This window comes from Schistocerca nitens, chromosome 5 (genome assembly GCF_023898315.1).
Source record: "Schistocerca nitens isolate TAMUIC-IGC-003100 chromosome 5, iqSchNite1.1, whole genome shotgun sequence".
In the NCBI taxonomy this organism is placed as follows: Eukaryota; Metazoa; Arthropoda; class Insecta; order Orthoptera; family Acrididae; genus Schistocerca; species Schistocerca nitens.
The window spans coordinates 318382946-318403397 of NC_064618.1; positions in this window are offsets into that span (position 1 = coordinate 318382946).

The window sequence follows — 20452 nt, forward strand, 5'->3', positions numbered from 1 at the left end:
AAGCTTTGTCAGAAGCACGTAATTCACTTTGGGCATTCTCTTACGTGGTCTACTTTGTAAGAACTGACACATTCAAAAATTGTCCTTGCTCCTCGGAGATCTAAACTCTTGTGTGTGTGTGTGTGTGTGTGTGTGTGTGTGTGTGTGTATATAAGAGTACTGCAAACTCTCGCAGCTACGTGATAAAGGTAACACCCAGTCATCTGTTCACTTTGGACATTCATAAACTAGATAAAACCGACCATTCTCGTATCTTACACAGGATGATTGTGTGTTTATTTATATTGACCCTACACCCTCCTTCCTATTCGTAAATATAGTGTTCGTTCATCTATTATGAGTTGCTGATCGGGCATGTTGAGTTGCATGACCTGGGTGCAGCTTTGTCTTCCATAGCGTTTAACTTCAGATTCGCAAGTGAAACAATAAAATTAAGTTCGTTTTTATTTGTGTTGGGGATAGAAAATCAATGAAGTCATAATCGCACATGAAAAAGATTTCATGGGTTTTCAAACTTTAACACAATCAAAACGTTTACAACAGATTGCGTATGTTCTGGTTCACAGTGACAAAAAAATTAATAAATTTAAGTCTTTGAGCACTGTTTTAAAGTACGCTGAAATCTCTAATATTAACCCCCTTTGTACCAGTCTGAATAATAATCAGGCTATCACACTTCTTCCAGAGAGTTTAGTGGACAAACTAGTAGGTCGTTCTAGCCTAAAAGAAAGTATACAAGTCACTTATTACCTGAATTTATCATTCTGATAATTAATGTTTCCATTAAAGCATAATGACCGCATTAATCATTGGGCCAACAACAAATATTAACTCACATAGAGATATCTCCTGCTGAAAATAATTAAATCTACTTAATAACGCATGTCGCCACGCCCTGAAGAAACGAATTTTGAAAGCAGTACTCACTCAACTCTGAACAGATAATTAAGTTATAGTTCCAGAAATGTAATCATATGAATGAAACCAACCAGATATTAAGTGAGTAGCTTTTGAAACATTAGATTACGAACTTTGCGAAGACAAATGAAGTTAGCAACTTTCATTACACAGAATTTTCTTTAATCTTGAGACTTTTAATAACTGAATTTAAACAAATTAAACTTATGCAGATACTGGAAGAAAGCGATCGCAATTTGTGTGCCGACAGTTTCTTATTTCAGTAGACCACACAAACATTGCATTTACTGTTGCTATTCCAAACAGTAAATATTAATTTTAAGATAGGATTTGATCAAAGGAACAACAGGTGCTTGAAATGAGATGTTAACGTTGGTTATAATTAACTGTCAATACATTTAACCAAACGCTCTTTCTAGCACTATTTAAGCCTATTTAGGCTTTCCTATACACGAATAATGAAATAAATTGCCTGTATTTTGCTTTGTCAGAAGCAGTGTTTTTGAGAATGTGGTACAAAATGTACTTCTGCAGATTCTTCGCGTCTCTTATTAACGGCATAGACCAAAGGCGCCATTACGTCTACCTTTGACACCCATTCTAGAAGGAAGACTGTGTAATTACTGCAACAACACTTTTTGTTCTGAAAAGTCCTGATGCAAGGCACAAATTTCAAGAGACGTTATACTGATGCAAAGTCCTAATTATTGCCTTCTTCCACAATTTGTGCCGATGTTAGCTCAAATATTTAATGTCTTGCAGAGCGCACAAATACACGATCTCACTCTAACACTGCTTGCTGACTACTCCCAGTTCAGTCTGTTTGCGGTGAATTTCGTTCCACATGAAAGGCGTTCACAAAACGGAAAACAACAAGACACATCTGCCTACGTTATCTGGACGCCGTCCACTAGGTATGCCTACTGATCATTTTCCTTCGTAGAAAAAGGCGTTAGTGAAACTGAACGACAAGGCGGAGAGCCCGGCCGTCCTCAGGTTAATGGCTTCCCCATTTGTTTCGCAGAATTTTCGTAAGACCACCTCAGACTTTATAGATTATTTTGTTTTATTTTCTTTATTATAGAACAATAGAATAGATGTACAGTTCCTAATCAAACTATACTTTTAGAATTCTTCGTTGACATCTCTCGTTATAAAGTCATCTCTGCATTAACATTAAACAGGCAAGTCAAATGTCGACAGCATACTTCATAAAGGTGAAGTAGCGCTGTTATGTTTCATATTCGATGTGACGCGAGAGACGTACGCAGACTAAGCTTTCATATTTTTCTCTGGTACTCATCGTCCCAGCAATAGAAGAAAGTTAATGCTAGCGTTTCGAAAACTGACATTTTGAGACCGTGGCTGCAAACTGATTCTTACAAAGCGGGAAGCAACAACGAACCACTGTTAATAGTTCCATTCATAGCGCCGTTACTGGATTCGAACTGTCTGGTTCATCTTCACTCGGCTCTTCACATTTACATTAGATATGTTGGCGTTTACATTAGTTTTCGACTGTTTTTGCCTCTTTCTGGGGACCATTTCTTGAGGTGGTAGTGCCCTACAGCAGAAAAAAAACGATGTCAGAAACGGCATATTTAAATGTAGCTGTGCTTAGTAAAAAAAAGTAAACGAATCTCTAAGGTACAAATGGATTAGGTTTAGGTTGCTTACGACACAATTCTTGCGTCATTATGTTGCAATGTTGAGTGCTTGTGAAACAAGTATGCATCTAGTGTGGAGCACTTCTCCCTCTCTCTCTCTCTCTCTCTCTCTCTCTCTCTCTCTCACACACACACACACACACACACACACACACACAAATATGGCGACATCACATATAAAACAGTGCAAAACAATTTCTCTCCCAGAGATGTTAAAGTATGTGCACTGATGTGACAGGAGAAAATTTTCAATGCATAAATTGTTTCATTGCGTGCAAATTACGTAGAATGCATATTTAAAATGAAACAAAGAAAACAATTCGTTATAAATGATATAGATATTATGCAAAAATTTTGTATAAAAAAGAAAAAAGTAAGAAACATTGTACATCCATAAATATTACGATATCGGGCATTATATCAACATGTTATAGGTAGTTGAAAGTTTAAACTAATTTAACGTATTATGCTACGATTGGGCAGTTTGTCATATTTAGGTAGTTCATGTTGGGGTAGTGTCTACATGTTGTTATTGTGAAAGGGGATAATTTGTATTCATTTTTCGAACTGGTAAGTGGGTGAACAAAATTTAGTAAGAAGACTGCATTGGCTAACTCAGTCTGTCCACTGAGGAGATGTGGTGACTTGCTTGCATATACCTATATTTCTATCTTTCTAGTAGTTTCATGAGGCTACCTATCTCGGTCTGTTGTGGATGTGGTGTTCGATAGTTTTTACATAATTTCTCTTGAGAGTAACACTATGTGATCAAAAGTATCCGGAAACTCCCAAAAACATACGTTTTTCATATTAGATGCAGTGTGCTGCCACCTACTGCCAGGTACTCCATATCAGCCACCACAGTACTCATTAAAAATCTTGAGAGAGCAGAATGGGGCACTCCGTGGAACTCACGGACTTCGAACGTGGTCAGGTGATTGGGTGTCACTTATGTCATATGTCTGTATGCAAGACTTCCACAGTCCTAAACATCCCTGGGTTCACTGCTTCCGATGTGATAGTGAAGTGGAAACGTGAAGAGACACGTACAGCACAAAAACGTACAGGCCGACCTCGTCTGTTGACTGGCAGAGACCAGCGACCGTTGAAGAGAGTCGTAATGTGTAATAGGCACACTTCTATCCAGACAATCACACTGGCATTACAAACTGCATCAGGATCCACTGCAAATGATATGATAGGCGGGAGGTGAGAAAACTTGGATTTCATGGCCGAGCGGCTGCTCATAACCCACACATCACGCCGGTAGATGCCAAAGGACGCCTCGCTCGGTGTAAGGAGCGTAAACATTGGACGATTGAACAATGGGAAAACGTTGCGTGGAATGACGAATCACGGTACACAACGTGGCGATCCGATGGCAGGGTATGCGTAAGGCGGTTTCCCGGTGAACGTCATCTGCCAGAGTGTGTAGTGCCCACAGTAAAATTCGGAGGCCTTGGTGTTATGGTGTGCTCGTGTTTTTCATGGAGGGGGCTTGCACTCCATCTACATCTACATCTACATTCATACTCCGCAAGCCACCCAACGGTGTGTGGCGGAGGGCACTTTACGTGCCACTGTCATTACCTCCCTTTCCTGTTCCAGTCGCGTATGGTTCGCGGGAAGAACGACTGTCTGAAAGCCTCCGTGCGCGCTCTAATCTCTCTAATTTTACATTCGTGATCTCCTCGGGAGGTATAAGTAGGGGGAAGCAATATACTCGATACCTCATCCAGAAACGCACCCTCTCGAAACCTGACGAGCAAGCTACACCGCGATGCAGAGCGCCTCTCTTGCAGAGTCTGCCACTTGAGTTTATTAAACATCTCCGTAACGCTATCACGCTTACCAAATAACCCTGTGACGAAACGCGCCGCTCTTCTTTGGATCTTCTCTATCTCCTCCGTCAACCCGATCTGGTACGGATCCCACACTGATGAGCAATACTCAAGTATAGGTCGAACGAGTGTTTTGTAAGCCACCTCCTTTGTTGCTGGACTACATTTTCTAAACACTCTCCCAATGAATCTCAACCTGGTACCCGCCTTACCAACAATTAATTTTATATGATCATTCCACTTCAAATCGTTCCGCACGCATACTCCCAGATATTTTACAGAAGTAACTGCTACCAGTATTTGTTCCGCTATCATATAATCATTCTAGCTCCTTGTTGTTTTCCGTGACACTATCACAGCACTGGCCTACATTGATGTTTTAAGCACCTTATTGCTTCACACTGTTGAATAGCAAGCTGACCTGAATCCTATATAACGCCTTTGGGATGTTTTGGAAAGACGACTCCGTGTCAGGCCTCACCGACCGACATCGATACCTCTCCTCAGTGCAGCACTTCGTGAAGAATGGGCTGTCATTCCCCAAGAAACCTTCCAGCACCTGATTGAACGTATGCCTGCGAGAGTGGAAACTGTCATCAAGGCTAAGGATGGGCCAACAGCATACAGAATTCTAGCATTACCGATACAGAATTCTAGCATTACCGATGGAGGGAGCCACGAACTTGTAAGTCATTTTCAGCCAGGTGTCCGGATACTTTTGTTCACATAGTGTATGTATATTCCAAACGTGAATATTGAAATGTTGTTTAAGCGTATGTAATCTATATGCGCTTTGATCCTAATCTTGCAGCTCTTCCCAGTTTACTCTATGTAGCAGGAGGAGCCACTTCGGCAACTGAGTTTGAGTAGAAGAAATCGAACATGAGGTGGCTTAACATCTTACAAGTTTATATCTTCAGTGAATTTGAGTGCGGACTGTTGTTCCCTTAGTTATTTAGAGCTAGTTGCTGAAGTTTGATATTTGTGTAGAAGCTTACACTGAGGTGATAAAAGTCATGGGATACGTCCCAGTATCGTGATGGACCTCCGTTCCCCTGGCGTAATGCGCAAACTCGACGTGGCATAGACTCAACAAATCACTGGAAGTCCACTGCAGAAATATTGAGCCATTAGACCTCTGTAACTGTCCATAATTGCGAAGGTGTTGCCGCTGCAGGAATTCGTGCACGAACTGACCACTGGATTATGTTCCATAAATGTTCGATGGGTTTCATGTCGGGCGATCTGAGTGGCCAAATCATTCTCTTTGGAATGTCCAGAATGTTCTTCAAACCTATCGCAAACAATTTTGGTCCGGTGACATTGTGTATTGTCATCCAAAAGAGTACTATCGTTATTTGGGAACATGACGTCAATGAGCGGCTGCAAATGGTCTCCAAGGAGCCGAACATAACCAGGACCCAGTCCACTCCATGTAAACACAGCCCACTCCATTATGGAGCCACCGCCAGTTTGCACAGTGCCTTCTTGACAACTTGGGTCCATGGCTTCGTGGGGTCTGAGCCATACTCGAATCCTACCATCTGTTTCTACCAATGACGTCGGGACTCGTCTAGTGTCCATCAGTGGACCTTTATGTAGTTAGGCGATCCACTGTGGACTTAACATAATGGTATTGTGCTGGCATGAATGCAAGGTAAGCTGCTGATGCACGTATCGGTGGCTTTTAGTTTTCTGTTAAACTCCTGTTGGAGATTTTTAAGTCCAAGAAGTTAATGCTGTTATTGATCTCAGTTCAGTGGTGAAGTTAATATTTTCGTGCATGCTTCTCATATTTGACGCTAATATGTCAATTTCTTCATTGTTGCCATCAAAAACATTAATTGTGTCATTTACACAGCTTTTATAGTGGACTTGCTGTTGATGTGACTTACTTTATCGAAGACAGTCGTTTGTTTAAATATTAGCCTAGCCTAGCCCAGCAAGGTAGCGGTTCATTGCCAATCTATTTTTGTGTTTGTATTAATACTAAAGTTATTGTATGACAGTATTAATGTAAGGAACTCAATGGATTCACAGCTCTCTGAAATACTTTTTTGTATGTTTACGTAGGTCATTTCTAATTTTATTTGTGGTACCCTCTACAGAGATGTTGGTATAGAGGTTTACGATGTCAAGCGGTGTAAATCTGGCTATCGCTGGACTATGTACATCTTTAGTTTAGTCAGTGAGTTCATACATGTTCTTAATGGATAAGTTTTTTTCAAAAGTATAGTGGGTGTCAAGGGCTGATTCTAGAATTTACAGAGGGCCTTACTAAGAGTAATGCTTTAATAATCAAGATTCATAAAGTTTATTGTGTAGTAACCATGTACGAAAATGTTTTCAAAAGACTGTGGTATTTTTCAGTTGTAATAGCTAAACTTTGATCCAACTTCTAAATTCCAGGCTCAAATTAAAGGCTTCCTGAACGCAGAGCGGTAACTCCCCTTGAACCTTGAAGTGCTTCTCTAGTGATGATCAGTACGCTCAGTAGAAGCAGCTCTAGTCTTTCCACAAAGGAAATTTCCTTGACAGTTACGGCAATCGAATCCCGCTCTTCTGTAAGATAGATGTCAGTATTGCTTAGAAGCTGGAGTTTCGAGAGGAGCGTAGCTGTTTTCTGCCTCGCGGCTGCCGGAACTGGATTCCATTAAGCGGAGCAAGAGGCGCGCATGCGCATGGCGCTCAGCTCTGCGCGCGCTAATTAGGGCCAACAAAAGAGACGCGGTCTACCAATGCGACAGGTCTCCGGGGAGCGACTAAAGAAAAACTCCGATGAGGTTTTACCTAGAGCACGCTACAGCCTGGAAAGAGACGAGAGAGAGAGAGAGAGAGAGATAGGGAGAGAGAGAGAGAGAGAGAGCACTTTCGCTCTGGAACCTCTACATCTCCATGAATCCACAAGCCAACGAACTCTAAATCAAATCTTCAGTTCCAAAAACTTAATTTCTCTCCGCGCCAATATTATTAGCATTATTATTTTAATATACTGGCACTTGACATTCGTATTTCGCCTTCTCGCTTTCCGGAACATCATTGTTAAATCTGTATTAAAATCGCTTGATTTTGTACAATCTTTCAAATGATCTCTGATTTTGATCGAACCAATCATGTCATTTAGATCAATTGCTAGAGAGTGCAACATGGAGATCTTTTGCAGGTGGATGGTTAAGCAGCCGAGTTCAGTAGAAATGGCTCTGAGCACTATGGGACTTAACATCTATGGTCATCAGTCCCCTAGAACTTAGAACTACTTAAACCTAACTAACCTAAGGACATCACACAACACCCAGCCATCACGAGGCAGAGAAAATCCCTGACCCCGCCGGGAATCGAACCCGGGAACCCGGGCGTGGGAAGCGAGAACGCTACCGCACGACCACGAGATGCGGGCAGTTCAGTAGACAAGCGGAATATGGCTACTGCTTCTCTTCTTGGTACGTCAGGTAAAAGAGAGTATTGTACCTAGTTACCCATGAACCACGGGAAAAATGATGTTCGCCGGTCGGTGATACAATCTAATGACTGAAGGAATGCGCACTAAAAATCGTAGTAAGCATTTACCACTGATTTTGCTGTTGTAAAACAGGAAGTTGTTTTTGTGCACCGTTTGTGAATTTTACGACTTCTACATATCTACGTGCTATGTAATACATTCAGGCTCTGATAGATATTGTTAATTCTTCAGTTATAGAGTTTTATGTTGAGTAAAATTCTGTATACCTTCAAAATTAGTTGCATAACAAGTCGACGGTTAAGCAGTACTTCGCCGCGCACAGCTCGTGGTCGTGCGGTAGCGTTCTCGCTTCCCGCGCCCGGGTTCCCAGGTTCGATTCCCGGCGGGGTCAGGGATTTTCTTTGCCTCGCGATGACTGGGTGTTGTGTGGTGTCCTTAGGTTAGTTAGGTTTAAGTAGTTCTAAGTTCTAGGGGACTGATGACCATAGATGTTAAGTCCCATAGTGCTCAGAGCCATTTGAACCATTTTTTCGCCAGGGAAGCACCATCTTGAGCCTTGACGCGGAAGAAGGTGATATTTGCAAAGGACCTGAGTTTCTTTAATGTCGTTTACAACTCTTCCCGTCTTGAAAATGGAAATTTATGTTAGTTGCCCAATACCTTCTGTTTTGAAAATGTTTTAACTTAAACTGGTTTTTGACAATTCTTCCTAATATGATTTACTATTTATTGGGGTGTGGCAGAGTAACAAAGTGAACCATAACTATTAAATCCAGTACCGACAAGATTTTCTCGATTGCAACTCTTTTAATTTGAACAGAATATTTATTCCTCCGTGTATGACCATGCTATACCTTGGAACAGTTTTTAAGAAGTGTAAAGACCTTCATTTTCCAGAGTAATTTTTGTAATTACTGAAAAAGACTGCAACACACATGAATTGAATGCTACCATTTCAAAATGGAAAGGGAAAATATATTAAACTTCCATCATAGGGCTGGCTAGAGGCGAAAGATAAAAAGTGTTCCATAGTAGAACACCCTCGCCTTGTTGTCCATGAGGGTTTTTCAGATCTTTCCCGTAGCTAAAATCTTATTGGTTCGTTTTAATTCACCTAAAAACATGTTGTTAATAGGTAATTTTACTGCGCCGGCACATAATCCATGAACTGCAAATACTATCTTTTGTTTGTCAAATTTACCTGCCTCTAATTTCAGAAAGTATCAGAAACACTATTAAAAACTTTGAAAGGAGACTCTTCACTTAAAAACAGGAAGAAAGCCTTATAAATATGTTTGAAAATCCCTGACTCTTTCTGTATTAACTGAAGTATACATTCAACGTTCACCACCACTCTTGAGCAGTCAGCGTGTGTGACTACTGTATGAAGGACCCGGATTTAATTGCCGATATTGCCGTAGATTTTTTCTTGATATGAGGACTGGAATTGAGCATACTCAATCCCGTGAAGCCAACTGAGGATGTTTTTCAGTGAGTAGTAGAGGCTACAAATCCAGTAAACCTGACGACAGTACCAAGAGTGGTGGGCTTACACCGCGAACATCCTAAGTGCATCTTAATGGCATCTACACGGCGGCCGGTAAGCGTCTTCTGTGCATCCTCGCAGAATTACTTTTTATAAATTAAACGCATTACAATTTAATCCTCTTGAAATATGTAACCTACAGTTAAGATGCAAGTGGTAGCTAAATAAATTAAAATTTCGGTACTACTCAGTGGCGATTTGTTAAATTGGGGACTTGTTTACAATTTAACGTTTGCATGTAGCTGAGGTTCGAGCGTCTTGAACGTTTCACATGTGTGAGAAAGCAGATAAGATTTCTATATGCTATAAGGCGAATGGTAATGCACAAATTTCTGTTTGGCTGTATCAAAACGCGTGTCCAAAACAGGAGAGCGAGTCATCAAACCCAGGTTCCTGTTTTGTCATCACGTTACCCAGACGGGATTTGTAACAATACGAATCATGTTTCGAGGTACACAGAGATTGGCAGGTGCATTTGAACAGGGAGAACTCATTCTGCAACTTACAACAAAAGTTGTAGGTAGCACACGACACGACATTGTCACGTGTAACACGTGTCAAAGATTTGCGTCGAGGGTGGTTCACGGGCAGTTCACGTGTTCAAATCATCTTCATTGCGTACTGTGTCCTCCTTACGAGGGAAAACATTTGGCGCTGGTTTGTAGCACAAACTGTCTTTCTGTTGTTTCTATCATCGAGCTTGTTTACATGTGAGGCAATATCTTGAAGAGATTAAAACAGTAAACTTTCCCAACCACGAATTGTGGGCTGATGAAAGCTGGCTGGTATGATCGTCCTATCACAAGCAACAGTTTAAGACTGACATGTAAACTGCAATCTAATGAGACTACCTCACAGGTCCATTTGTTCTCCCAATAAGTCTTAGTATGTAAGCTGAGGGTGTTCTGGCCCAAAATGTATTGTTGACCGATATCCCCTGCCCCTGTAATATCATTGATGACGACATGCATTGTTGCCAGAATTCTCCTAATAGGGCAGTTGCCCTATGTATAAAACGGAAGTCGTAAAATGGTGGGAAATTCAAAAGAGCCCAATTGTACTACTGGGATTCCCCACCGACACCTGTGGCGTCACTGTGGAAATAGGGCTGTTGTCCTAAATATAAATCGGCAGGAAATTTAAAAATTCGAGATGGTACATTGTCATGTTGGTATGAAATTAAAAAAATCGAGATAAAGATCCAAGATGGCGACCTTCGCATAGTGGCACAAGCTGTACGAAATTAGAGAACAAGATGGCGATCCAATCTGGCTGACCAGGGGTAATGGCACAGTCTCTATTGTTGCCAGATACAGCGAGAAACAAACAATTCACAAGACTACTCATCACTTTCAGTTTGCTGAGATGCTCTGTATAGACAACCTGTTTAACTCTCGAGTCTTCGTTAAAGCTGTGTGTTTCAAACTGTTGTCAAAAATCATAGAAAAGAAAGGATTATGTCCGCTTCTGTTTTAATTCGCTGTCGAAGAGGTATTATTTAACGATGAATGCTGCGCTGATTGAAAAGACTGTCCCCTTAACCGATCACATGCAGCATGCTTGCTGAAACAACAGTTTGCTAACGACATTCAGGAGTATCCATCTATTTGTTGCTTACGACATGCCGTAAAAAGCAACAGCTTTTATGAATTTTAGAAAGAATTTTCTCGGTTGTACCTGCGTCCGAGATTTGACATGTGAAGATTACATGATATCAGGGACGAGGGCACGATGCAAGACTGAAACATTGATTACATCCTTGTAATCTTTCTCAGCAAACATTTTACTCAGATCGAAGTCCACGAGTTATTGCGCAGGAAAATGATTCTAATTCAGCACTTTGTACAAGCTCCCAGCAAACTTCATTATCACAAAAATATTGATTCAATTATTTTCCTCAAAGCATTTTCGTTGTACATTTATGGGCTCTTTTGAGATAATGTGGTAGCGGAAAGTAATTACGCAACATTGTTTGACAACCACGAATCTTGAAAACTTCCCCTTTAGCAAATACTTCCCGTAATCAAACAGCATATCTCCCAATTCCTTTATTCTGACTAAAACATGGAGATGTACACGATTTCCACTCAAGTGTCTACCCCGATGTTTCTGAAGTTTCCTCTGCGAAATGACCTGATTTGAGTCAGTAGCATTATTAATTGATACCTTTGGATGTCTGTTAGTGTTTGCTCGTTTTAAGAAATATCGGAGAGGTCTGCGATTGGAGTACGCATCTGAAGCACGTCCTCTCCGGTTGTCTGGTCTGCTGCAATAGCAGATACCTTCATTTAGTTTATTCGTCCATGTTATGATTCGTTTCTGTCTCGTCCAGCAAGCGCTCACGAAAGGTGGCTGCATTTTAAAACTTATACTCACTTTATTGGGGACGCAAATACTGGAAACTTATCTTTTCTAGGCTATTCTTATTGTGGTTTCGTCGCGCACATTGTTGTAGTTAAAGGCGTTGATTCCCAGGTCCACGTTTTCCAGCATTTTTATGCAAATAATAATGATCAGCGTTATTCATATAAATTCACCAATCTTGATATCTACGGTTATTTCAAATTTATTCGATGTCATTATAATAAACTTCAGCTACACGGAATAATTCCTTTCGACTATTTTACAAAGAGAGACTTTAAATAAATTTGTACATTTAAAACTGAGCGCAGACTGACTTTGACATGTCCACTGTCCGTAGTTAAAGACTATCGTAAGTAAATTTCACAAAATATCAACTTAAGATGTGTTACATGATAGATAATAATTGAATCAGAAATGATACACTATACTAAAACTTATTTGACAAGGAAATCATTCAATTTTTCTATTGATTATATTATTTTAAACTACCATTAATATGAGGCAATATTTTGTGTGCAATTACTAGCGACGTACTTTCCTCCTGTCAAGACCTTTTAGAATCTAAAGTTTTATACTCAAATTTTTTCATTACCTAACATGTTTTTCTAGTAATAGTAACACTATAATTTTGCAGAGATTAGTTTGTAAAGTAGCATAACTGGGATTCTTTCGACACCAGTAGTTTTATTTTGGGTCACCAGTCTTCTGGCTGGTTTGATGCGGGCCGCCAAGAATTCCTCGCATGTGTAAACCTCTTCATCCCATAGTAGCAATTGCAACCTACGTCCTTAAATGTTTGCTAGATGTATTCCAATCTCTGTCTTCCTCAACAGTGTATATCCTATACAGCTTCCTATAGCACCATGGAAGCTGTTCCCTGATGTCTTGACAGGTGTCTTACCATCCTCACCCTTCTTGTTGTCAGTGTTTTCCATATATGCTTTTCCTGGCTGAAACTGCGCAGAACCCTCTCATTCTGTACCTTAACAGTCCACCTAATTTTCAACAGTCTTCTATAGCACCACATCTCTGATGCTTCAACTCTCGCCTGTTCCAGTTTTCTACAGTCTATGATTCACTGTCTTGCAATGCTGTGCTCCAAACGTACATTTCCAGAAATTTATTCCTCAAATTAGGTCCTATGTTTGATACTACTGGACTTATTTTGGCCAGTTATGAAGAAAAATATTTCTTAAATTACATAATTCTGAAAAAAAGTTCTTTACAAAGAAGTATGTCTGGCTCAAAGCAAATAAGTTGTTAGTGAGATCGAATTTATTAAGTTCCTGTGGACATCTTAAATATAGAATTTTGAATAAAATTTTTCTCCGCCGAAAAATCATACCGTTATTATTTGGCTGAATACAAAATATGCTTTGAAAAGATTGCTTAAAATCCAGCTTTGGAACTTTACTGACATACCCACGAATTTTTCACGCAAGGAAGTGTTACTTATTCTACAACCGAAAGCGAAGATTTTACTGCTAATCAAATGACCCATTTTGTGTCATAAACATAAATTCCCATACCACAACCTCCAAATACTTTTCTGGGGTTGTTAGAATGACACCACTATATACTAACTAACACGGTCCAATTGAGTGCATCACAAAGGAGAGTATGTGAAGAAAAGTTTAGTGTGGTAATTTATTGCTCTGACCGCAGTTTAGGTATTCCGTTTGTTGCTTGAAAGGCTTTTGAGCACAATGTTGGGTGCTGTAATGAGAACTCCACAACTTTAATGAGAACACAACTTTTCAACAGAGGAGTTGCTCTTCAGCTTTAGTTCTGACTGTTGTCGATCTAAGGAGCTTTTACCACTGTGGACTAGTGCAAAATTTTGCCGATGTGCTACAATATTACAAAAATAAACGGACTGTATTTCACTATGTCGTAATGATAAGCGCGACTTAGTATTGTTACGATATTAGCTTTACCTGTTGCACTAACATCGGGTACAGTGTTTATCATTTCCGCTATGTCTTTTTATCAGTGCATTATTATGTCTTAGATTTTTCACTCCACCTGTACCACACGCGTCACTGTTCCTGACTAGCAAATATGGAAATCAACATCTGCAGCTCCAACCCTTTTTTTACGCTTTCATACTACATTTCTTAATACACTCCTGGAAATGGAAAAAAGAACACATTGACACCGGTGTGTCAGACCCACCATACTTGCTCCGGACACTGCGAGAGGGCTGTACAAGCAATGATCACACGCACGGCACAGCGGACACGCCAGGAACCGCGGTGTTGGCCGTCGAATGGCGCTAGCTGCGCAGCATTTGTGCACCGCCGCCGTCAGTGTCAGCCAGTTTGCCGTGGCATACGGAGCTCCATCGCAGTCTTTAACACTGGTAGCATGCCGCGACAGCGTGGACGTGAACCGTATGTGCAGTTGACGGACTTTGAGCGAGGGCGTATAGTGGGCATGCGGGAGGCCGGGTGGACGTACCGCCGAATTGCTCAACACGTGGGGCGTGAGGTCTCCACAGTACATCGATGTTGTCGCCAGTGGTCGGTGGAAGGTGCACGTGCCCGTCGACCTGGGACCGGACCGCAGCGACGCACGGATGCACGCCTAGACCGTAGGATCCTACGCAGTGCCGTAGGGGACCGCACCGCCACTTCCCAGCAAATTAGGGACACTGTTGCTCCTGGGGTATCGGCGAGGACCATTCGCAACCGTCTCCATGAAGCTGGGCTACGGTCCCGCACACCGTTAGGCCGTCTTCCGCTCACGCCCCAACATCGTGCAGCCCGCCTCCAGTGGTGTCGCGACAGGCGTGAATGGAGGGACGAATGGAGACGTGTCGTCTTCAGCGATGAGAGTCGCTTCTGCCTTGGTGCCAATGATGGTCGTATGCGTGTTTGGCGCCGTGCAGGTGAGCGCCACAAGCAGGACTGCATACGACCGAGGCACACAGGGCCAACACCCGGCATCATGGTGTGGGGAGCGATCTCCTACACTGGCCGTACACCACTGGTGATCGTCGAGGGGACACTGAATAGTGCACGGTACATCCAAACCGTCATCGAACCCATCGTTCTACCATTCCTAGACCGGCAAGGGAACTTGCTGTTCCAACAGGACAATGCACGTCCGCATGTATCCCGTGCCACCCAACGTGCTCTAGAAGGTGTAAGTCAACTACCCTGGCCAGCAAAATCTCCGGATCTGTCCCCCATTGAGCATGTTTGGGACTGGATGAAGCGTCGTCTCACGCGGTCTGCACGTCCAGCACGAACGCTGGTCCAACTGAGGCGCCAGGTGGAAATGGCATGGCAAGCCGTTCCACAGGACTACATCCAGCATCTCTACGATCGTCTCCATGGGAGAATAGCAGCCTGCATTGCTGCGAAAGGTGGATATACACTGTACTAGTGCCGACATTGTGCATGCTCTGTTGCCTGTGTCTATGTGCCTGTGGTTCTGTCAGTGTGATCATGTGATGTATCTGACCCCAGGAATGTGTCAATAAAGTTTCCCCTTCCTGGGACAATGAATTCACGGTGTTCTTATTTCAATTTCCAGGAGTGTATATCCGGTTTTTTTACAACTTATAGCCTTCTAGTTAGTAATCAGAACCATCGAATATATTAATTTTGCATACATAAATTGAACTGTTTAAATATATTGAGTTTTTATAGTTAATAGTTTAACATTACAACGAATAAAATAAGATGAAATAAAAAGAAGGCGGTAGCAGTGGGATTCGAGTCCAAGCCAATGAATTGTCAGTCTATGCTCTTGACCAATGTGCCATGGAACCTGTATGTCAACAGCAGCTAAAAAATCCTCCATATTCCAGTCATAAGCCTTTAGGGGTCTTTTACCTTTATTTATGGCCTACTCAGGTTATTATTATTATTATTATCGTATGCATCAATTGCAAAAATACACATTTAGCAAAACAAAGAAATATATATAAAAATGAACGTGTGAAATTATACATAGCACACAAGTTTTAAAACGGCTCAGACTACACTCGGATGTTGATGGACTCGATCCAGCGGAGTGCCTCGAGGGATGCTTGATGGAGCTTATCAATGCCACCAGGGAAGCGTCTGATAGGACATTCATTCACAATGTGGCTCATTGTTTGGGTGTCACCACAGTCACACGCACTGTCACTTGAAAAGCCCCACTTGTGCATGTTGTATTTGCACCTACCCTCTTCGGTCCGATATCTGTTTAACTGCAACCACACCAACCTTGGTTGGTGGAAGCCTGGAACTGGAAATGTTGGATTGTCTAAAAGTTCGTGGCTTCGGGTTCTTGTAGCTTGCCACTCACGTTTCCACTCTGCATCCTGGTCGAATCCTATGGATAGCATTTGGACTCCCATTTCATATGCTGGTCTTCTAGATTTGAGGCGACACCACAACACAGAAGAGAACAGGATGCAAATGGACAGCGGAGCGAAAGAAACAACACAGTGAACACATGAAGAAAATTTGGGCTCAGAAAAAACATAAACAATCATCATAAAGGAATTCAAGTTCAAACGCTCTCTTAAATGGGAATAATCGAAAATAATAATAATAATAATAATAATAATATGATTCTAATTTAGTGTAACCTCAAAACAAAATTCTGTCACAGTGTAATCTCCCCACAAAATTCGTTCCCATTTAATCTAAGCTCAAAATTCATTCACATTTAGCGTAACCTCAAAACAGAAAAATTCCTAAACCTCTCAACAGTAAAAATTATAATTATGTCGTTCACATTCAGTGTAAAGTCCCAATAAAAAAAATTCAGTAACCTGGTAATAAAACAATGTAACTAACCTCTCAATTAAATTGTCGCTCACTTACGACTTCTCAATAATTCACTGTGAATTTAACCTGGTAAATTTTGGACGACAGCAGTGCTGCGTCTTGGCCCTGAAAGATCATTCTGAATAAAAAAATGAAAAATTCTTACCTCAATGAAGTCGCCGGATATATCTGCTCTTACAATACATTTTTGAAGCAACTGATTTTTCTATTGCAATAATCGGGATGGTCATGGATGGGAGAAATTAGTAAATTCTTTAAATTGAAATGAATGGTTGTTAAAAGTTACTTTTTATGGGGAAGATTATTATTACGAGAGTTTTAAAACATTTACATGCGACTTGAGATAACATTACTACATATGCGCGAGGCTGCTTTTTACCTTATACAATAATACTCAGGCTCCGGCATCGCTGCACCGCGACCGGGCCAGCCAACACGATACACCAGACCAGAGCAGACTCCAGCCTAGCAACAACTTACTGCTACAGCTACACAGTTCCTACTGCAGTCAACACTGCTCTCTGGTCAGAGATTCTCTTATACCTTGCCTATTGCAGGCAGCGCATGAGCAATACATCGAAATTACATCTGCTCGGACCTCTTACACAGTGTGCACATCCAAAAACAGACAGTTACGTGTCTCCGCTGAGTTGATAGTAGTACGTCTGACCACCATTTCGGCGCTCGATACTGGCTTCTAGTGTTTTCGTCCGTTTTACTTGCATACCAGCATGCATTCGAAGAGCAATGGTGTAATTTTTGTGCAATTTCTGGCTTGCACTCGAGGAGAAATGACGTATGTCGTAATTTGTGTGTGATTTACAATTTGTATTCAAAGAGAATCAGCATAGTTTTAGGGCGATATTTACAGAGTGCTGTAACACCTCAGTATATGGTCACTGGCCACCACTGGGTATTACCCCATGAAAGCTTCAAATTCTACATCTTATTTATTATTTTTGCTATTGTTGTTAAATCATTAATATTATTTACGTGAAAGTTTTTGTTGCAGACCTCGCTTCTCTGTTCTCAATAATTTATATCTTAGTTAGCTACTGTATATTTGAATATGTTTTGTTCACTGTGTTAAAGTCTTTTTAATTCCTTTCCTTGTGGTCTTCAGTCTGAAAACAATTGAAGTAGCAGTCCATGTCAGTCTACTCTGTGCAAGCCTCATCGTCTCTCCTTAACGACTGAAACCTAAATGCATTTCAACCTGCATAATACCGTGAGCTTTGGCCTCCTCCTACAGTTTTCACCTCTACACTCTTCCCTCCAAACCAAATTAAATATTCCTCGGTGCCTCAGAATTTGTCCTCTCAAACAATGTCTTCTTTCAGTCAGACAGCCGCAATGTTTTCTCGTGCAGTTCGGTGAAGTAACTCCTGATCTGCTGCCCTAATTACCCGTGTAATCCTGAGCATTCTTCTGTAGCACAACATTTAAAATAAAAAGTTTCGGTCTGAACTGAACAAAATAATGTTGTATAGTAATACATTTTTGACATCGACACTCCACAGGGGAATACGCAAAATGAGACACAGACGTCAGTTTAGTACATTTGAACACACAACAAGGTAGTTTTATTTGTTTATTCCAACTGCAGTTATTACGAATGTCAAATAAATACAGAGCTCTCTTTCGTGGACGTTCGATGTGTCGTTTATATTTCAAAATGTCACGTCCCCGGACGCCAGGGCCAGGCATGTTGTTAAAATAAAATAAAATAAAAATTTAAAAAATTGGAAAAAGAGGAGTGACACGAGTGGTATTCGAATGGCAGCTGGATAATCATAGTCAGACAGGGGACGGAACGAGTAGCAAACGTTACGACCCCTCCATGTGCGGAGGCGGTATTTTTCCCTGATAATGTGCTCGTAAAAGTGATTGTACGTCAACTTCAGCGTTCGCTTGCGTATAACCGTAGGACGACGAAGACCAGAGTGAAAAATGCGGTGTATCCTTAGAGCTCAAAAATGGTTCAAATGGCTCTGAGCACTATGGGACTTAACATCTGAGGTCATCAGTCCCCTAGAACTTAGAACTACTTAAACGTAACTAACCTAAGGACATCACACACATCTATGCCCGAGGCAGGATTCGAACCTGCAACTGTAGCGGTCACGCGGTTCCAGACTGTAGCGCCTAGAACCGCTCGGCCACTACGGCCGGCACTTAGAGCTCCTCATAAATGTTTGTTACTTAAGCATACGGTGATAAAATTACCATAGATGGTCCCAAGACCGTTAGTCCGCAATCGATTCACGGATTCAAAGAAAGTTAACAGTAGTTAAAGAATCCGTTAAAGTTATCTAATGTTAATTTAAAAGTTAAACATTAGATAACTTTAACGGATTCTTTAACTACTGTTAACTTTCTTTGAATCCGTGGATCTTTAACTGGACATTTATGACAAAAATGACGCCACGTCGCCCACGGAAATCATGCTCTGAGCAGTTCGGTCGTATAGGTGTGTGGCTATGCCGTGGTGCGCGCCCATTTATGTAAACAATCGAGTGCGAGCGGGAATAACTAGGTGTTGGCTGTTAATTGTTGTTTGTTTACTGAGTTCGCGTTAAATGATACTTTTAGTTACGGGGCTAGCTGTGAAAACTAAATCGTGGAATCGGATTTGCTATGGACAAAAGCATTTAGTCTCCCAAACGAGCTTCGCTCTCGGATGAAAACTTTAACTTGTTGATATTAATGAAGGGAAATGTGCACCTGATGTCAGATATTATCTGATTCGCCTGTATTTTGATTCTGCCGTGATTAGAGTTAAATAATTAAAAAACTAAATGATTAAACCGTTTTTTATTTATCTTCGATATCCTGCCTAAACTTCCCCAACCAAAACATTTTTATTTAAGCAACCGTAATGCGTTTGATTCTCTTGCTCATTTCACTAGACTCACAACATGAAGTTTACTATTACCGGTTAACGATTAATCACCGGTAAATCTTCTATAAGGTAACGGTTTAATCTTTAACGAAGTTAGTTGTTTTAGTAACGAATCAACGATTAGCGGAGTAAACATTCTGATTAACATTGCCCAGCTGTGGAAATTTCTATCGAATACAAAATGTAATCTGTATTCTGCTTTGTATGTGGGTTTCAAGTTATTCATATGGAAGATATTTAATGCAATTTCATGCAATAGGAAAAATATTTTCTTGAATCTTGTTACTATCGCGCCACGCAGTATCATCAAATGTAGTTCTCATTCACTTTTTTTGTCCCTCTTTACACTAAATGTATAATTTCAGTTTACTACAAGTATACATATTGAGTGGTTTATATTTTACAAATTTTACATAAAGGACCGAAAAGAAGCTGTTTTTAAGCCTTTTATGGCAGTCGAATCACAGGTCATCGAATTTCAACAGATACGTCACAGTGCTCTGGTGGTTCAAATGGCTCTAAGCGCTATGGGACTTAACATCTGAGGTCATCAGTCCCCAAGACTTTGAACTACTTAAACCTAACTAACCTAAGAACATCACACACATATCCATGCCCGAGGCAGGATTCGAACCTGCGACCGTAGCAGCTGCTTGGCTCCGGACTGAAGCACCTAGAACCGCTCGTCCACAGCGGTCGGCACAGTGGTCTGATCGTGATTCGTTTTCTTATATACTGGCAGTAATCTCCAACGTACGTAAATTGTAGTTTTCATAATTGGCGCAGGACTAGTGGAACAACGATGAATGCAACATTCGCATTAGAGGGAATTTTTGCGGTTACAACATTACTAAATATTATCTAGGGAGTCTTTTGAGAGCTACAATCGCTGTGTAATATGAAATCATTTTACAAACCATTGCGGAAGGCGTACGCGTCAGACGAATTACTAGTTTTAATTAAG